The sequence below is a fragment of the Heptranchias perlo genome, unplaced genomic scaffold, assembly GCF_035084215.1.
Source record: "Heptranchias perlo isolate sHepPer1 unplaced genomic scaffold, sHepPer1.hap1 HAP1_SCAFFOLD_336, whole genome shotgun sequence".
Classification (NCBI taxonomy): domain Eukaryota; kingdom Metazoa; phylum Chordata; class Chondrichthyes; order Hexanchiformes; family Hexanchidae; genus Heptranchias; species Heptranchias perlo.
In genome coordinates this window covers 225,001-232,500 of record NW_027139348.1, presented here as the reverse complement: position 1 = coordinate 232,500, position 7,500 = coordinate 225,001, and positions in this window count along the sequence as shown.

Here is a 7,500-nt window from a genome sequence, read left to right as displayed (position 1 = left end):
GGAGGTACAGCGAAAGGCTGCGCACCGCTTTCCGCCTGCTAACTCGGCGTCCGTGAGACCGACCGACTTCGCTTTACCGCCGGAGCTAGAGTGGGGCAAGGGGCACGGTTGAGTACCGGAAGGATGACGTTCGCACACGGGGAAGTCGAGTGCCGGGCCGCTGAAAGCGAGCAGGGTGCCACCGACTCGTCGGGCCAACTCGGAGGCTGATATCTCAGGAAGGCCGAGGCCGATTTCCTCCGGGTATGGCTCGTTGCGTGCGGCAGGAGGAGGCGCAGCGTACGGTACCGAGCACTCGGAGGTGCGATGCTGCCCGCCGGAGTGACAGCGAAAGGCTGCGCACCGCTTTCCGCCTGCTAACTCGGCGTACGTGAGACCGACCGACTTCGCTTTACCGCCGGAGCTAGAGTGGGGCAAGGGGCACGGTTGGGTACCGGAAGGATGACGTTCGCACACCGGCAAGTCGAGTGCCGGGCCGCCGAAAGCGAGCTCGGGGCCCCGGTTTGTCCGTCCCACCCGGAGGCCCATATCTCCGGAAGGCACAGGCCGATTTCCTCCGGGTATGGCTCGTTGTGTGCGGCCGGACCAGGCGCAGCGGACGGTACCGAGCACTCGGAGGTCGGGCGCTGCCCGCCGGAGGTACAGCGAAAGGCTGCAAACCACTTTCCGCCTGGTAACTCGGCGTCTGTGAGACCGACCGACTCCGCTTTACCGCCGGAGCTAGAGTGGGGCAAGGGGCACCGTTGGGTACTGGAACGATCACGTTCGCACACCGGGAAGTCGAGTGCCGGGTCTCGAAACGGAGCCGGGTCGGCCCAATTTAAAACGGAGAATAGAGTGCTGCCCTCTGCGGGTGAAAACCTGGAAGTACGTTGGTTAATGATTTCCAGTTCACCCCGCTTGGTCAGGCCCACTCGGAGGCGGATAACTCCGGAACGCCGAGGCCGATTTCCTCCGGGTATGGCTCGTTGCGTGCGGCAGGAGGCGGCGCAGCGTACGGTACCGAGCACTCGGAGGTGCGGTGCTGCCCGCCGGAGTGACAGCGAAAGGCTGCGCACCGCTTTCCGCCTGGTAACTCGGCGTCCGTGAGACCGACCGACTCCGCTTTAGCACCGGAGCTAGAGTCGGGCAAGGGGCACCGTCGGGTACCGGAACGATGACGTTCGCACACCGGGAAGTCGAGTGCCGGGCCGCCGAAAGCGAGCAGGGTGCCACCGCTCGGGGCCCCGGTTTGTCCGTCCCACCCGGAGGCCCATATCTCCGGAAGGCACAGGCCGATTTCCACCGGGTATGGCTCGTTGTGTGCGGCCGGACCAGGCGCAGCGGACGGTACCGAGCACTCGGAGGTCGGGCGCTGCCCGCCGGAGGTACAGCGAAAGGCTGCAAACCACTTTCCGCCGCCTCCCTCCGCGGGCGTGAGACCGACGGTCGTCGGGTTTGCTTCCGCGGCTAGAGCAGGACGATGGGCAGCGAACGGTACCGGAACGAACCCGATCGCACACCGGGAAGTCGAGTGCCGGGTCTCGAAACGGAGCCGGGTCGGCCCAATTTAAAACGGAGAAGAGAATAGAGTGCTGCCCTCTGCGGGTGAAAACCTGGAAGTACGTTGGTTAATGATTTCCAGTTCACCCCGCTTGGTCAGGCCCACTCGGAGGCGGATAACTCCGGAACGCCGAGGCCGATTTCCTCCGGGTATGGCTCGTTGCGTGCGGCAGGAGGCGGCGCAGCGTACGGTACCGAGCACTCGGAGATGCGGTGCAGCCCGCCGGAGTGACAGCGAAAGGCTGCGCACCGCTTTCCGCCTGGTAACTCGGCGTCCGTGAGACCGACCGACTCCGCTTTAGCACCGGAGCTAGAGTGGGGCAAGGGGCACGGTTGGGTACCGGAAGGATGACGTTCGCACACCGGGAAGTCGAGTGCCGGGCCGCCGAAAGCGAACAGGGTGCCACCGCTCGGGGCCCCGGTTTGTCCGTCCCACCCGGAGGCCCATATCTCCGGAAGGCACAGGCCGATTTCCTCCGGGTATGGCTCGTTGCGTGCGGCCGGACCAGGCGCAGCGGACGGTACCGAGCACTCGGAGGTCGGGCGCTGCCCGCCGGAGGTACAGCGAAAGGCTGCAAACCACTTTCCGCCGCCTCCCTCCGCGGGCGTGAGACCGACGGTCGTCGGGTTTGTTTCCGCGGCTAGAGCAGGACGAGGGGCAGCGAACGGTACCGGAAGGAACCCGGTCGCACACCGGGAAGTCGACTAGCGGGCCGCCGAAAGCGAGCACGGGGTCCCGGTTTGTCCGTCCCACCCGGAGGCCCATATCTCTGGAAGGCACAGGCCGATTTCCACCGGGTATGGCTCGTTGTGTGCGGCAGGACAAGGCGCAGCGGACGGTACCGAGCACTCGGAGGTGCGGTGCTGCCCGCCGGAGGTACAGCGAAAGGCTGCAAACCACTTTCCGCCACCTCCCTCCGCGGGCGTGAGACCGACGGTCGTCGGGTTTGTTTCCGCGGCTAGAGCAGGACGAGGGGCAGCGAACGGTACTGGAACGAACCCGGTCGCACACCGGGAAGTCGACCAGCGGGCCGCCGAAAGCGTGCTCGGGTCCCCGGTTTGTCTGTCCCACCCGGAGGCTGATATCTGAGGAAGTCCGAGGCCGATTTCCTCCGGCTAACTCGGCGGGCAATGTGTCCCCCCCACCATCTTCGGCTGATTACCGTGGCTGGACCGGATCAAGGAGCAACGGAACCGTGCCAGAACGACGTCGGTCGGACGGCGTGAACTGATAGTGCCGAGGCCGGAAACCGAGCCGGAAATGTGCACCGATTTATTGGTCCCACTCGCAGGCCCATATCTCCGGAAGGCCGAGGCCGATTTCCTCCGGGTATGGTTCGCTGCGTGCAGCCGGAAGGGGAGCAGCGGACGGCACTGAGCAGCCGGAGGTGCGGCGCTGCCCGCCGGAGCTGCAAGCGAAAGGCTGCGCACCGCTTTCCGCTGGTTAACTCGGCAGGCCGTCAGGCCGACCGACTCCGCTTCAGCACGGGAGCTAGAGTCGGGCAAGGGGCACCGAAGGGTACCGGAAGGATCACGTTCGGACACCGGGAAGTCGAGTGCCGGGCCGCCGAAAGCGAGCTCGGGGCCCCGGTTTGTCCGTCCCACCCGGAGGCCCATATCTCGAGAAGGCACAGGCCGATTTCCTCCGGGTTTGGCTCGCTGCGTGCGGCCGGACGAGGCGCAGCGAACGGTACCGAGCACTCGGAGGTGCGGCGCTGCCCGCCGGAGGTACAGCGAAAGGCTGCAAACCGCTTTCCGCCTCCTCTCCCCTCGGGCGTGAGACCGACGGTCGTCTGGTTTGCTTCCGCGGCAAGAGCAGGACGAGCGGCACCGAGCGGTACCAGAACGAACCCGGTCGCACACCGGGATGTGGAGTGCCCGGCCCAAACCCGCTACCCCCCCCCACCCGAAAGCGAGCCCCGGTTTGTGGATTAAAAGTGAAGCGGCAAAGATTTGTAAAACAGCGTGAAATGATGAACCAGAAGCCCAAAGTAATGGTGGGAATAAAAGTTCCGAAATGTGAAATGGTGAACCAGAAGTTGTGTGAACTGTTTAACCCAAAGTGGCAAAAATGGATTAAAAGGGGTGAAATGATCGACCGCAAAGCAGGGCAAGCATTAAACAAAAGCAGCAGCATTTTTTAAAAAGGGACAAATGGTTTACCAGAATCCCAAAAGAATGCTCAGAGACTTAAGTGCCAAAGGGGCAAATGGTTAACCAGAAGCTGGGTGAACTGCTTAACCCAAAGTGGGAAAAAGGATAAAAAAGGGGTGAACTGATCAACCAGAAGTCGACAACAATGTGCGGCGATTAAGTCTGAAAGAGGGAAAGGTTGACCGGAAAGCAGGGAAATGATTAAACAAAAGCAGAAAAATTCAGTAAAAAGGGGCAAGTGGTGAACCAGAAGTTGGGTGAACTGCTTAACCAAAAGTGGGAAAGAGGATTAAAAGGGGAGAAATGTTGAACCAGATGTCGAAAACAATGCGCGGCGATGAAGTCTGAAAGAGGAAAAGGTTGACCGCAAAGCAGGGAAAGGATTAAACAGAAGCAGCAATATCTTTTAAAAAGGGACAAATGGTGAACCAGAATCCCAAAATAATGCTCAGAGACTTAAGTCCCAAAGGGGCAAATGGTTAACCAGAAGCTGGGTGAACTGTTTAACCAAAAGTGGGAAAAAGGATTAAAAGGGGTGAAATGATTAACCAGAAGGCGAAAGCAAAGTGCGGCGGCGAAGTCGTAAGGGGAAAAGGTTGACCGGAAAGCAGGGAAACGATTAAACAAAAGCGGCAAAATTTTTTAAAAAGTGGCAAATGATTAACCAGAATCCCAAAAGAATGCTCAGGGACTAAGTCCCAAAGGGGAAATGGTTAACCAGAAGCTGGGGGAAATGGTGAACCAAAAGTGGGAAAAAGGATTAAAAGGGGAGAAATGTTTAACCAGAAGGCGAAAGCAAAGTGCGGCGGCAAAGTCCAAAAGGGGAAAAGGTTGACAAGAAAGCAGGGAAATGATTAAACCAAAGCGGAAAAATTCAGTAAAATGGGGCAAATGGTTAACCAGAAGCTGGGTGAAAAGGTGAACCAAAAGTGGCAAAAAAAGATTTAAAGGGGAAAAATGATTAACCAGAAGTCGACAACAATGCGCGGCGATGAAGTCTGAAAGGGGAAAAGGTTGACCACATATCAGGGAAACGATTAAACAAAAGCGGCAACATTTTTAAAAAAGTGGCAAATGATTAACCAGAATCCCAAAAGAATGCTCAGAGACTAAGTCCCAAAGGGGAAATGGTTAACCAGAAGCTGGGGGAAATGGTTAACCAAAAGTTGCAAAAATGATTAAAAGGGGTGAAATGATTAACCAGGAGGCTGAAGCAATGTGCCGCGGTGAAGTCCTAAAGGGGAAAAGGTTGACCAGAAAGCAGGGAAAGCATTAAACAAAAGCGGCAACATTTTTAAAAAAGTGGCAAATGATTAACCAGAATCCCAAAAGAATGCTCAGAGACTAAGTCCCAAAGGGGAAATGGTTAACCAGAAGCTGGGGGAAATGGTTAACCAAAAGTTGCAAAAATGATTAAAAGGGGTGAAATGATTAACCAGGAGGCTGAAGCAATGTGCCGCGGTGAAGTCTGAAAGAGGGAAAGGTTGACCAGAAAGCATTAAACAAAAGTGGCAACATTTTTAAAAAATTGGCAAATGATTAACCAGAATCCCAAAAGAATGCTCAGAGACTAAGTCCCAAAGGGGAAATGGTTAACCAGAAGCTGGGGGAAATGGTTAACCAAAAGTTGCAAAAATGATTAAAAGGGGTGAAATGATTAACCAGGAGGCTGAAGCAATGTGCCGCGGTGAAGTCTGAAAGAGGGAAAGGTTGACCAGAAAGCATTAAACAAAAGTAGCAACATTTTTTAAAAATTGGCAAATGATTAACCAGAATCCCAAAAGAATGCTCAGAGACTAAGTCCCAAAGGGGAAATGGTTAACCAGAAGCTGGGGGAAATGGTTAACCAAAAGTTGCAAAAATGATTAAAAGGGGTGAAATGATTAACCAGGAGGCTGAAGCAATGTGCCGCGGTGAAGTCCTAAAGGGGAAAAGGTTGACCACAAAGCAGGGAAAGCATTAAACAAAAGCGGCAACATTTTTAAAAAAGTGGCAAATGATTAACCAGAATCCCAAAAGAATGCTCAGAGACTAAGTCCCAAAGGGGAAATGGTTAACCAGAAGCTGGGGGAAATGGTTAACCAAAAGTTGCAAAAATGATTAAAAGGGGTGAAATGATTAACCAGGAGGCTAAAGCAATGTGCCGCGGTGAAGTCTGAAAGAGGGAAAGGTTGACCAGAAAGCATTAAACAAAAGCGGCAACATTTTAAAAAAATTGGCAAATGATTAACCAGAATCCCAAAAGAATGCTCAGAGACTAAGTCCCAAAGGGGAAATGGTTAACCAGAAGCTGGGGGAAATGGTTAACCAAAAGTTGCAAAAATGATTAAAAGGGGTGAAATGATCAACCAGAAGTCGAAAATTATGTGCGGCGGTGAAGTCTGAAAGAGGGAAAGGTTGACCAGAAAGCATTAAACAAAAGTGGCAACATTTTTAAAAAAGTGGCAAATGATTAACCAGAATCCCAAAAGAATGCTCAGAGACTAAGTCCCAAAGGGGAAATGGTTAACCAGAAGCTGGGGGAAATGGTTAACCAAAAGTTGCAAAAATGATTAAAAGGGGTGAAATGATTAACCAGGAGGCTAAAGCAATGTGCCGCGGTGAAGTCTGAAAGAGGGAAAGGTTGACCAGAAAGCATTAAACAAAAGCGGCAACATTTTTTAAAAATTGGCAAATGATTAACCAGAATCCCAAAAGAATGCTCAGAGACTAAGTCCCAAAGGGGAAATGGTTAACCAGAAGCAGGGGGAAATGGTTAACCAAAAGTTGCAAAAATGATTAAAAGGGGTGAAATGATTAACCAGGAGGCTAAAGCAATGTGCCGCGGTGAAGTCTGAAAGAGGGAAAGGTTGACCAGAAAGCATTAAACAAAAGCGGCAACATTTTTAAAAAAGTGGCAAATGATTAACCAGAATCCCAAAAGAATGCTCAGAGACTAAGTCCCAAAGGGGAAATGGTTAACCAGAAGCTGGGGGAAATGGTTCACCAAAAGTTGCAAAAATGATTAAAAGGGGTGAAATGATCAACCAGAAGTCGAAAACAATGTGCGGCGATGAAGTCCTAAGGGGGAAAAGTTACCCAGAAGGCAGGGAAATGATCAAACGAAAGCAGCCAAAAAATTATTAAAAGAGGGGAACTGATGAACCAAAAGATGAGAAACGGCCCGCAGAGACTAAGTCCAAAACGGGAACTGGTGAACCGGAAATGATTAACCAAAAACGAAGTCCGAAGAGGGAACTGGTAAACCAGAACTGAGTAACCCGATTTTTAAAATTAATTATAAATGGGGAAACGATTGAGCAAAAGGCGGAAATTAAGTCACAGGGACCAGGTCCGAAAGGGCAAGAGGTTACCCCGTAGGGGGCATTCGTCAACTCAATCTGAAAATTTTGGAGGCAAATCTGACCAAAATGCGGAAATCGGACCACACCGCGAGGGGCGCCATTCGACGGGGCAGGGGTAGACGCGTCGAACGGTACCTGAAGGTCCCGGCTGCGACACGTGAGTCCGGAGATATGGCCAGTCAAAGTCTGATGGGAGGTACCGAAGCCGAAAAATCGAAACGCGTTTGCGGCGATTCGGTGTCAGAGAGTCGGTCACGAATTCAAATTCGTCCCGCTGATTCGCCAATTGCCAGCCGGTTCCGGGGGGATTGGCGGGGTACCTGCAGGATAGTAAGAGGTGGCATGTCGAGACTTAGCCTGTTTACCAGACTTGTGTCTAGCGCCTCCAGGTCTGCAGAGACCGACCCGGGCTGCCGCCCAACCGACTTTTAAGCCTTTTGGGAGTGGGAATTTTTCCCAT